General features: G+C 40.8%; 1 protein-coding gene and 1 pseudogene across 15 annotated transcripts in view; both read right to left on the minus strand.

Annotated features, from left to right (window-relative positions):
• Rbfox2 (RNA binding fox-1 homolog 2) overlaps window positions 1-13086 on the minus strand; it is a 249525-nt gene that overhangs the window by 178040 nt on the left and 58399 nt on the right. The gene's annotated exons all lie outside the window — the stretch shown is intronic.
• LOC113830761 lies at window positions 6670-6808 on the minus strand (annotated as a pseudogene).

A 13086-nucleotide genomic window follows, 5' to 3' on the forward strand; every position in this document is an offset into this window, starting at 1 on the left:
TTCTTATGATTAGTGAATTAAGTATCTTTTCATGTCCTTACTGGTCATTTATATATGTTTACAGAACCATCCTGACAGTGTATTAAATTATTTTGCTCAATTGAGCTGAAGATTATTTTGTTACTAGGTGCTGTTGCTGGTCTTAAGTTTAGATACTTTTTTTTTTTTTTTTTTTTTAATGAGACAGAGTTTCTTTGTGTATCCCCTGGCTATCCTGGAATTTTCACTCTACAAACCAGGCTAGCCTCAAACTCAGAGATCTGCCTGCCTCCTGGTGGCACAACCACAACCCAGCTGCAAATATTTTTTTTTTCTATTAGTAAGTTGCCTTTCATTCTGTTATTAGTGTCTTTTGATGAATAAAAGTGTTTAAATCTTCTCTGGATTTTTGTTTTGCTTCTTGGGATAGGATCTTGCGTCTGTAGCCCTGGCTGACCTAAAACTTGCAACAATTCTGCTGCAGCCTACTAAGTACTGACATTACAGACAGGAGATGCCACACCTAGCTACAGCTTTTAATTTTTATAAAGTCAAACATATTGGTTTCTTTCTTTTTTATTCTGTGCTTTTAGTGTCATGCCCAAGAATTCATGGTGAAACCCAGGGTCATAAAGATTCACCTTAGATTGTCCTGGATGGTTCTAAGGTTTCACCTCCTCGTGTCTAGGTCTTGGCTCCATCCTGAGTAGAGCTCTCTACATAGTATAAAGATCCAACTTCTTTGCTTTTTTGTTGTTGTTGTTGTTTGTTTGTTTTGTTTTTGTTTTTTTCGAGACAGGGTTTCTCTGTGGCTTTGGAGGCTGTCCTGGAACTCGCTCTTGTAGACCAAGCCAGTCTCGAACTCACAGAGATCCACCTGCCTCTGCCTCCCGAGTACTGGGACTAAAGGTGTGTGCCACCACCAACTGGTTCTTCTTTGCATTTTTAAAAGGTTCCTTGGAATTCCATCAATTTACCATCTTCTTCTTTAGTTATAAGGATATGGAATTAAATACTTAGTCTAGCATCTGCAAAGATTTCTATCTCCAAACTTGCCTTTTTGCCTGGGCTTTGCTAGCATGCATGATGTGAACTTTGTCAGCAGAGGGCATAGCAGAGACACTTTAGGAAGCAAAGGTCTTGCTTCCAGGTCCTAACTGCTCCTATAGGAAAAGCAGCTCCTCTTCTGTCCATCTCCTGTGATACACAGTAGCCAACAGCTGGAAGCTTCCCCACAAGCCCTCTGCATGCGGTAACACAGCAGAAGACCTCTGGTGATTCAGCTCCCCCTTGAATTCTCCAATATCCTGGAGGGTAAACTTCTGACAACTTAGTATGAGACTTCATCCTCTATAATCTGGAAGTATGGTTATGCCCTCTCCAACAAAGTCCATGGAGAGGTGAAAAGTGAGGAAGCCACTCAAAGAGCCAGCTCTTAGATGTCCTACTTCATGAACCTATGGGCAAGGTTCTAGCTCAGAACTAGTCATAATGGATCCTATCAGTTGATGTTTGCTTTCCTACTGAGTGTGTGAAATTTAGGGGCAGGGTACCTTGTGTGAACAGCCCCACCATACCCACTTCAGCTCTAAAGTCTCTGCTGAGCTCCCCTGGTAGACAGCATTGTCATAACTCACTATAACAAATTCTGTTCTGGCGTGAGAAAGAGAGCCTGGCCTTTCCTTTTGCTGGTGTCATACACTACATCCTCTTGTTACAAAGCTACAGCATTATTGCCCTCAGTGCTGTAAGTCCTAGCAAATCACTGGGCCTGAGATACCTTGGGAGCCCCCAAAACAACCCCCTGCCATGCTAATCACTTTGTTAGATGCTGAAATGTACAGATAAGTAGGTCCTTTGCCCTTAAGGAACTTCACAGGCCATTTAAATTTCCCTTCATTTCTCTGATCTTCACTTCGTAGTCTATGCACCACTTAAGTGGATTAGATATATTTCCCTGAGCTAAATTTCATTCTTAGTGTTGAAGTGATAGTAAATAAATATTTAATAAGTCCATCAGATAAAATCTGAAATACAGAGCTCTAATAAACTCAAAAGATCACACATACATTGTTCTCTTTACCTCCCCCATCTTAATGTGTTCTTCATTAATAATAAATTGATAAACCCTTGAGCATTCCTGGTGGATCAGCTGTTATGGAAGACAGATTGCCAGTTCCTTGGGAAGTTAAATGAAGAGCTACCACATGACCCAGCCATTTCACTCCCAGGCACATAAACCATAGACCAGGCACCCAAACAAATTCTGGATGCATTGCTCCCCAGCACTCTTCTCAACTGTAACCAGCACATCAGTGCATGAACACAAAATATGACTTACATAAACAAAGAGTTGCTATTAGGTCCACCCATGTGTGCCACATAGCAATTTATCATTCATTACACTACTGGAGGAAGTCAGACACAAACGGGCATGAAATATGGGAAACCGTCAAAATCCTAGAAACAGAAAATGGACTGGTGGTTGCTAAAGAGAAATTGAAAGGTCACATCTCTACTGGTGTCATGAAAAAATGTCAGAATAATATGGAGGCACTGATAGCTTTGACACTGACAATGTACTATATATCAACAAATTTTCCATTTTAAGTCTTGGGGCTGGAGAGTTGGCTCATCAGTTAAGAGTACTGGCTGTTCTCCCAGAGAATGTAACTTTGATTCCCAGCACCCATGTGGCAGCTCACAACTGGCATTCTAGCTATGAGGGATTCAACCACCTCTTCTCACTGCTTGCACATGATACACAGACATACATGCAGACAAAACACCTACATACACAAAACAGAACAAAAAAAACCAAAAAATCCACAATAAACTTGTTTTGTTTTTCAAGACAGCATTTCTCTGTGTTGTCCAGGCTGGCCTCAAACTCACAGAGATTTAGCTGCCTCTGCCTCTGCCTCTGCCTCCCGAGTGCTAGGATTAAAGGCCTGAACGACCACTGCCCAGCTCACAATAAATCTTTAAAAAAATAAAAATAAAGTTTATCATGTGAATATTTACTCAACTAAAATGGTTTTGAAAGCAATACATTATACAGTATACTAAAACTGAAGTAAACAAGCCTGATGTTACTGAAGCTTGGGATAAACACAGGAACTGTAGCAGGTAACACACATAAAGTCCTAATTGGGCACTCAGCCTACACACAACTATTGGGATGTTCCTGTTTTTCAAAGAACTCAAACTAAATGCCTTATGGTCTACAGCAAAAACATTCTCCTTAACTTAAAACTGGGCTACGGCATGCCTGAATTCCTCCTATAACAACAGTCTCTTGGCTGGCCTAGCAACACAGTCATCAAAACATCCTTCCATGGCTTTAAGGCCAGGGTTAACTAATTACAACCACACCCTATCACTTCAATATTAATAGCTCTCTTTATCCTATATTATTAAATTCCCAATGTTAGATTAGTGGCCTCTTGAACAAGTATTTCCTAGGGAACTTTTTTTTAAGTGTATAGCTCTGTACTAAGAATGCAAACACCAGTTGTGTGTGGTGATACAAACCTGTAATCCCAGCACTCAGGATGTAGAGGCAGGAGAACCGAAAATTCAAGGCTAGCCTAAACTACATAAAACTATCTCAACAAACAGAAACAAAAAGAAGGCAAACAACAAATTACCCACAGGGATTGTTATCTCAAAGAACTTTGATTACTAAGGGAGAAGGGCATGTAAAAAATTAACATAAACCATGCAATAAAATGAAACAAAAGCCCAAGAAAAACTGGTGAATATGGCTGAAAGTGGGATAGGAAAGCATAAACTAAGCCAGATTGCAATCTTGACTGGTTAAGGAGTGCCTAAGAGATTAATAAAAGCACACCTCTGGGTAAATTTTCAAAAATTTCAATGTTTCCTTGAAAACTCAAAATTTATCACTGGCAGCAAATACTGTCATCATTTTCCCTCAAATAACAGGCATCCACTTTTAATAAAATGTCCGTCAAGTACCCAAGCCTCCGTAATCATGGTCTCTGGTTGTTCTTTCAACTAAAAATGGCATCCCTTGGAAAAGCATCTAGTTTAACTGGTAACTCAACTAATCACAAAAGCACTTTTTCCTGCAACCGACACTAGTACTTACCTCAAAAGTGCTTTCTACATAAATCATGTTTACTATAAGAGTAAAAAGATACATAGTTAGGGTGGAGAATTAGCATTAGCAGTTAGTGTTATGCCATGCTCCCTTCTTTAACTCTTTGTGTCAGTGAAGAATATAATTTCCTGGGGGCTAAGGAGATGGCTTGGTTGGTAAAGTGCCTGCTGTGCAAAGCATGAGAACCTGAATTCTGATGTATACCACCCCCACAAAAGCTGAGAAGCACATATCTCTAACCTGAGGGCTGAGGAGATGGAGACAGGTGAATACCTGAAGCTCACTGGCCAGACAGCCAAATCATCAAGGTCTAGATTCAGCAAGATCTCATCTTAAAAAATAAGGTGCAATGTGATGAAGAACATCTAATGGCAACCTCTGACCTCAGCCTACATGCCTGAACACACACAGGGACATGTGCATACATGGACACAACTGGAATGCATGTTTGCACATGCTCAAATGGATATATATGTACACACTCACACAGAATATAAATTAAGTCATTGCATTCCTTTACTACCAGCAGTTTATCTATGGCATAACAGAACCACACCCTAGTCTGACATTTCATAATTTGTGTAAGACAGTTACGAGAGGAAAGATCAGTAGTTGTGTCACAACTATCTGTGATCATCAAGGCAGTTTGCCTCTCAGCCTCAAATTCTTTACCTTCTAAATGAGATCACCATCTACTTAATTATCAATGTATTATATGCAAAGTGATCCTTAATGGAGCTGCCTAGCTAAAGAACAACAAAGATAATGAAAAGCTATGCTTCCATTGTATGCAACACTTCCACACCCACGAACATGGGCAGACCTGACCAGTACAGTTGAGATTCCTAGTGTGCACCTTCCTTACCTGCACCATACCCATACAACACACATAAAGCTAAAGCAGCCTTAAGATGCCTTTCCTGTGGTTACAGAGCTAAGAGCCAGAGCTTGCTGTGGAACATCGTATTGGAAACAGTCCTGGTGAACAGGTTACATTAAGCTCTGCCCAAACCCCATACCCATAACTTCAGCATCTGTGGAGTCATCTGACCATGGATGGAAAACATTCAGGGAGCAGCAAGAGGAACTGTCTGTACTAAACACAGGATACATTTTTCTTGTCAACACTCCCTAAGTGACACAGAATAACAATTATTTACACAGCACTGACATTGTATTTGTAAAATAAAAAGGCAATTAATTATTTGAAGTATACGGGTATATGTGTATGTGTTACATGAAAAAAAAAAATCCCCACTCCATTTGTTAGATATGTGAGCAGAGTTGGGTGACTGAGTGGATCCTGACACCAATCCCACAAACACTGAGGACCAACTATGTTCCCTTTTGACTGATAATGGATATCTCAGGTCATACTGGTTGAGGTTAAATTACATACCCAAAGGCTCACAGGCAGTAAATAACTAAGTGGCCTGGAACCCAAGTTTTCTAACTACAGACTTAGGGTTCTTCCAGCTGGAACTCAGCACTCTCTATGAAGATAAAATTTGTTTGGTACAATAATTGATAATCATCTGCATCTGGATTTGAATGGAACAGCAGCAGCCATGACTACAATTCTTATTATGACTAAATATGCCAACTGATAACCATCAACAAATTAGTGTGTCGTGATACTCAAGTCAAACTGGTGTTTTACTGAGTCCAACCAAAGCTTCACAAGCTTTGGCACCTAAAAAAGAAGACACCTCTTAATTAGTTTCTGAGCACAAAAGAAACATCCTAAATGATCACTCTGTAATATTCAAAAAGTCCCTCGGAGATTTCCTAACATGCTGAATATCATACTCTATATTTAAATTAATTGTTCTATCTAAAAGTCAATATAGACAAAACAACAATTTTTTTCTTAATTTGTACACACTGCTGTTTCAATTTCGCTTTTATAGCTATCTCTTGACTCACACTGCTATCCAACATGTCAAACACAAGCTCTATTGCTCACTGGCGTGGTAATTTGGCATAATGCAGAGAAGCACCTGCAGGTCAATCTACCTTACAGAGAAAAGCTTACAGTCACTAGTATTGTGAGCTTTGAGCTTGAAATCCTACCTTTCCTTTCCGTCCCCTAAGATCTGCATGACTAAGTACAAATGTGTCCTTCCTATTTCCCTCTCCTGTGTCACTTCCAATACCAACTCCCTGCTCTCTCTCCTGGGGTCCCTAGAAAAATTCCCTGAACTTCCTCTCATGGTATTGATTCCCTGTTCAGGAAGAAGACAGTACTCACTGCCGATGACTCGATGATTAGCTGATAATTACCATGCTAAATCTTATTTTGTATAAGAGTGTTTTGTCTGAACATATGTAAATGCACTGCATGGGCATGTCTGGTGCCCATAGAAGCTAGAAGAAGCAGCTGGTCCCTGGCACTGGAATTAAGGATGAGGCAGTTGAAAGACACCACACAGGTGCTGAGAATCAAACCCAGATCATGTACAAGAGTAGTGAGCCATCTCTCCCCAGCCCAGCATGACAATTCTTGCTTGGGACCAATCAAGGAAACTTCAAATAAAACCACCTGAGAGTTTGAATTGGGTGAGTCGGGGTGTGAATACACATTTCTTCCTTCATTCACAAATTACACAGCCAGGTTTCCAAAATTTGGGAATCTGCAAGGGTCAACACATCTGAAATGCAATCATCTTCATGATCATGGTACCTTCCCTGCCAGACAATCCTTTTCCTCTCAAAAGATCTAAAGCCCACAAATTTCCTTTTCTTAAACATGTGATCAACTATCCAGAATTCACAGAGCTGTCTTCATCAGCTCTCTTCTTCAGAACACTTGAACCCTGAATCCACTCAACTATTCAGCTCTTGCAGTTCATCCTCATATAACCCTTCTTGGAAATAAGAAACATTTGATAGAAGGTATTCTGTAGGGAAAATGTATTCGTGCAGTTTTCTGTGTGTACAATTAAATATTTGAGATAACTGGGAGACAGGTTAAGAAGCAAGGAACCTAAAGAGATGACATTGAGACTCAAGAAGGGGTCCTTTTGAGAAGCAGGACTACTGCATACATTTGCTAATAAAAGGGTGAAGGAGAGGCAAAAGAGACCATAACTTTTATACACAGCACAAGGAGCTACACAATTCATATGCTTTAGGTCATGAGTGGATCTGATTATGTCCACTACGAAATGAGGACAGTGAGATTCAGAAAGGTTAGCTGAGAAGCAAATAAACAACTACCTGTGGTTGAACCACAGTCACAACTATAAATGTTCTTTCTATTACAAGATAAACATAGGCTTAGTGCAGAAAAGCCTTGCTCTCTAGGGTCAGGCAAGAGTGGATGATCCGTATACTGATTTAGCAAACTGAATCTCTTCTGGCAATAGAGGAAACTTACAGTATTACACAGTTATTCCCAGTGGCGCCTTTTACTTTCATGTAAGGACAGGTCACTTGGCTCCTTGTTAAAATGCAGGCTCTATAAATCAGAGCTGGTCTGAGTGACACCTGAAGTCCTTACCTTTCCTAGGTGACACATAATGAAGCTAAGGTTATCTGGTCTACATTCTAAATAGGTTGCTCTGAGTGGTTCTCAATGCTAGCTGATAACTGGGCAACTAATAACTACTGAGTTCTGGGTCCCTCCCTTCTGGGTCCTAAATTATGTAGAAAAGTCCCAGACTAATTCTAATACTAAACTGGGACCACTGGACTATTCTATCCCAGATAACTTCTACCTCATAGTTCATCTCAAACATACATTTTTGTTTGTTGTGTGTATACCCCTGGGGTGAATGCATGTGTATGCATTTCCCATGTGTGTGAACACATTGTGTGTAGGTGCAAGTTAGCTAGTGCATGTGGAAGACTGAAGACAATGTTTGTCTCCTTCAATCTACAAATTTTGTGAGGCACAGACTCTTGCTGAACCCAGACTTCACCAACTATGGCCAGAGAAACCAGCCTGCTTGCTGTGGGGATCTTGTCTCAGACTCCCACACAACGAACACCGGCAGCCACAGCTGCTTTTACACGGTGATGAGGATCCAAATTCCAGTCCTCACCAGCACAGCAATACTTTATCTACCAAACCATGTCCGCAGACCCTGTTAGGCCTTAATACTTTTCAAACAACATTTTTATTTAATTATTTTGGGGGGAGGGAGGCATGCCACACTATGCATATGGAGGTCAGGGGTCAGTTGGGGGAAGTCAGTCCTCTCCTTCCATCACATAGGTCACAGGGATCAAACTCAGGTCATCAGGCTTGATGGCCTTACTCGGAATGTAGCCAAACTGACCTGAATTCCTAACTTTCCTGCCCCAGTCTCTCCTGTGCTATAATTCTAATAGTCTTACCACACCGGCTTAAGAAATGGGCATCGTTAAATGACCAGTCAGCAAGTACAGAGAACAAATAAAATTTGGACATGTTTTACATACTGGCTTGCTTAATCCTCAAGCTGCATTGTGAGACTGATTCTTACATCACAGCTCATTTATGTATGAGGAAAAGCAACACAGCAAGAAACAGGGACTTGCCCAAGGTCAGCTAGAGAAGAACAGAGCTCGGGTTCAGACTTGAGCCACTCTGATCCCAGCACCTAAGCTCTCAAACACACCACCAACTGCACTGCCCAGTGGCACACCTGAACAAATAAACCCAAATGGGTCACCTCAGAGATGGCATCCAGAGAAGCTAATATTCTTATTCTCACATGCTACCACTATTGAAAACATCACTGCTAAACTACAGCACACAACAGTTCTTATTCGGAAAACAAAAATGCCTCCAGAAGGACATGTGCCTGAAATAGCTTTAACTGGGAAAGAGGCTCATTTGAGCACGGATGAAATCACGAACAGCCAATTCTGACTAAGTTTTTCGGTGGAAAATACAGAGTCAGATTTGGAAAATGTTTTCCTCCTCCCTGGTTCCTGAAGCTGACTCAAGCCAGTTCTTTCTATCTTGCACAATGCTTTTACCTCCAGAGCCTAGGGGACTGACTGTTGGAAGGACAGTACTCATTCGATGCACAGATTCTGTCACATTTTTTCCTTTTAAAAATCATCCTTTAGTTAGGTCTGAACAGATGCATTTGTCCTTGACTACCAATATAAACAGGTATGTGCTCAGAACTGTCCTGAAGCACACATGATTTTCCTCTCTGATGGAAAACACCTGCTTCGATTTCAGAATTTAAGTGTTATATTTATTTACAACCACCCATATAAAAATAAGTGCCATAACTGGACATGAAGGAATCATTTAATTCCATGTAGCACCATGAAAGAAATAGTGCAAAGGTAACTAACTACATTTCTAAAATATGCATCCAAATATCCTTACATACAATGAATAAAGGCATACACATGTACTAAAGGGATTTAGCTCTAGAAAGATATTACATTTTTATATCTGATGAGCTCCTTTATGGAAGAAATATGTCCTTTTCTCAACAAAGAAAATATTCTGCAAATTCAGAAATGATTTATGAAATTCTTTTCTCAAACCAGGCATTAACGAAACCAGCAAAATTCCACACAATCAACCTCTGCTTGAACTGGACTCCCCACACCTTATTGAGGCCACCGTTCCCCTCTACAAACTCCCACTCCACCCCCACCCCACACACACCCAACGCCCCACCAACCTCACAGGGGTTCCTGGGCTGGTCCATGGAATCTGATGACATCACTCTCTCTTCCTTCCTGGAATTCTAAACCCTGCTGCTCTCCCCTTGCACACAGCTACCATCTCCATAGCAACCTCACCTCCTCCTGCTTCCCTATTGGCTTCATGGAGCAGGATACACAAAAAGGTTTTCCGTTCTGCCCCCACTGCCTGCCTGCCTGCCCGCCCGCCTGCAAAAATGATGCTTTCCACAGGAACCTGAGCTAAATTTAGCCACTTGATTCTGTCTTATGACAAAAAAAAAAAAAAAAAAAAAAAAAAAAAACCATAGAAATAGCCTCCTTCCTATATCCACCCCTAAACCACACCCCAAAGTGCTTGTTTCTCCTTCTATCTGGCCCCCAACTCAACAGCAGTATATGCTGAGCCTTAAAAATTAACCAGATCGCCTGCCCCACATACAGAGAACATTCGTCACTCACCTCCTCCCATCAGGAGAGGAAAAAAACAGAACAACAAAATAACAGGGCATTTCATGTAGGGAGCATCAGTCTCTGCTGCCCCCTTCTACCCTAAGCCAAGGAGAGAAAGGCCATGCCTACAGGCAGAACACAGGCATTACAGTATCTGCCCTCTGACAGAACTTCCATCACAGATACAGAAGTGGGGAAGTGAGGGCAAAAGCTGACACATTACAAATTCTGCATCCACCTCACAGGCTGACGTACTATGGAAACTGGAGCAGGCTCTCAAACCCATGATCTACAAAGTAGCTCCACACAGGGATGCTCTCAAAACTGCTGATAAAAGGAATGGGGAGTAGTTTGGGTCCCTGAGCAAAAGGAACTGAGTAAGTGACACCGTAAGTTTGAAACTGCCACAGAAGATGAACTTCTAGAAAACTACCTTTTCATGACCACAGACATGCCATAAAATATGTATATAATCTCTCAAACCCCTGGACAGTCCCCTCCAAGGTCTCTGCTTCTGGAGCTAGTCTGTGCCTAGTGAACATCTGGAGCTGATCCTACTTTTCCTTTAATGCAAGCTCTAATTCTAAAGTGGACCCACTCTTACTAAACAACAGACACATTTGGACCACGGCTTTGCTTTTCAATCCAGCCGTCCATTTCCCATCTAGGAAGGGACTCTTTCTCAGAACCTACTTGACTGATCTAAACTAAGTATGTCCTATACGACTCTGAAAGACAAAACATAAAGCTGTAACTAAGTTGGAAAGGCACCAAGCAGTTCGGGGTCTTATATCAGAAATGGGGTGAAAAAAATAAGGCACACCCAGGAAATTTGTGGTTTTGGTGCAAGGCAGAAGCTCAGTTCCAGGGCACCCATTTTCCAAAGGGGGTAGCATCAAAGTAGCATAATTCTCTATGGCAAAAGAAAAGTGTTCTCAAACTAATACACAAAGCTCTCTAATGAGCTTCAAACATACAGTAAGAGACACTGAAGACTCTCATCCCAACAGTGGGGGCAAACTTGCCTCTGAGATGGAGGCAGATGCTCCCAACCCCTCACACCTAACAAACCACTCCTTTGATGAAACCATTCTCACAGCACTGCTGTAGAGGTGACTCCATAAACTATCATAAACACGCACGCACGCGCGCGCGCGCGCACACACACACACACACACACACACACACACACACACACACACACACACACACACACACTTTATTCTTATTTTATGTGCATTGGTGTTTTACTGCATGTATGTCCACATGAAGGTGTCAGGTCCCCTGGAACTGGAATTTTAGACAGTTGTAAGCTGTCATATGGGTGCTGGGAATTGAACCCAGGTCCTCTGAAAGAGCATTCTTAACTCTCAACCACTGAGCTATCTCTCCAGGACCGAGCACAATTCTTAACCTTACTCTTCATGGGAAGACCCAAGTGGCCTCTGAGACTGTCCACCATATCAGTTACTAAACCTTTATACTAAAGGTGTTTAAAATAAGACAAAAACATCAAATTGTATATATTCTTATCTCTGAAAATGAAAAAGTTCAAAAAGTCAGTATGTCTAAACCTCAGGTCTTTCTGAACTCCAGAACCTATGCAGTTTTTCTACTGCCATTCAGATAGTCATTATTATAAAGAAATGTCTAAAATATAATTTTGTTTCTATGTTCTTTTATACCATCAATAAAATATAAGTTGCTGGACATCAAAGTTAATGTCATACTTTTGATGTATTAATAACCATATAAGTGGGTACTCAATACTTATTAATTTAGTATTATAATCTTATTATTCTAAACTTCTGAACAAATGGCAATGGTTTTACTCAGATCTTTTAAAATTAAAATTAGCTTGAGAAATTACATGCTGAAGTGAAATGACAAAACTTCAGATAACATATTCTGGAATTTAATTTTCTTGTATTTGAGATTAAAAAATTATCAGAGTATTAATGCCTACATTGACCCAGTCATAATGCCTATATAGTCTCATTTGCCTGTTCTGCTCTGATGGGGAGCACTTGTAAACCAGTTTTGGTGCCTGGACTAGAACCTGGAACCTCACACGTGCTATGTATGAGCAGCTCACTACTGACTGAGCTATACCTCAGCTCCTCATCCATCAGCTTTACTCCAGAAACCCTAATATAGTTGGAATCTACATTAAATTTATAATTTCCACATTCTACACACAGAATCAGAGCATTTCTGCAGGGATTTCACTAAAATTAAATCAGGTGATTAGAGGACCATGATAAAGAGGCCAAGGTCACATGTCTGATACTCGTGGGATCCAGTTGGCATCACTCTCTCCTACTGCCACTCACAATTAATTATAAACACAGATGCTTGCTTTAATGTAACCTACATCTTCTGAAAATAAATTCAAAGCATGCATCTACCAATACCACATAATATAATTAGCTTTTATCCTTTAGAAAACAGATACTGACTTCCGCTTTTCATTAAAGCCCTATCACAAGAGAAAGTGCTTTAGGTAAATAAACATACCAATGCATGAGATGCAACACAGCATAGGTATACACTTGTAGGGGGAGAATAAACCATGTGGCTAGCACCAGAGGGTGCATGATGCATACATTAGCAGAATTCATTAGATAGAGAATCCTTAGGTAAACAATGAAGGTAAAGGCATCCCAGGGAGAGAGAACAAGGAGCTACAAATGAAAAAAGGAAGCAAGGCAACACAGCAAACTTAGAGAACTTTCAGGTACATTATAAAGGTCAGGCTGAAAGTTGAGAGAAATGACCAGTTAATAGAAGGTACAAGAAATCTCTTGGGTTTGCCTAGAATGTCTTTTTCTGTAATATCTCCACAAAGTAATAGGTTACAACATTTTAATGTTAGCCAGGAGTGGTGGCAC

Source organism: Cricetulus griseus, chromosome 2, assembly GCF_003668045.3.
Source record: "Cricetulus griseus strain 17A/GY chromosome 2, alternate assembly CriGri-PICRH-1.0, whole genome shotgun sequence".
Lineage (NCBI taxonomy): Eukaryota > Metazoa > Chordata > Mammalia > Rodentia > Cricetidae > Cricetulus > Cricetulus griseus.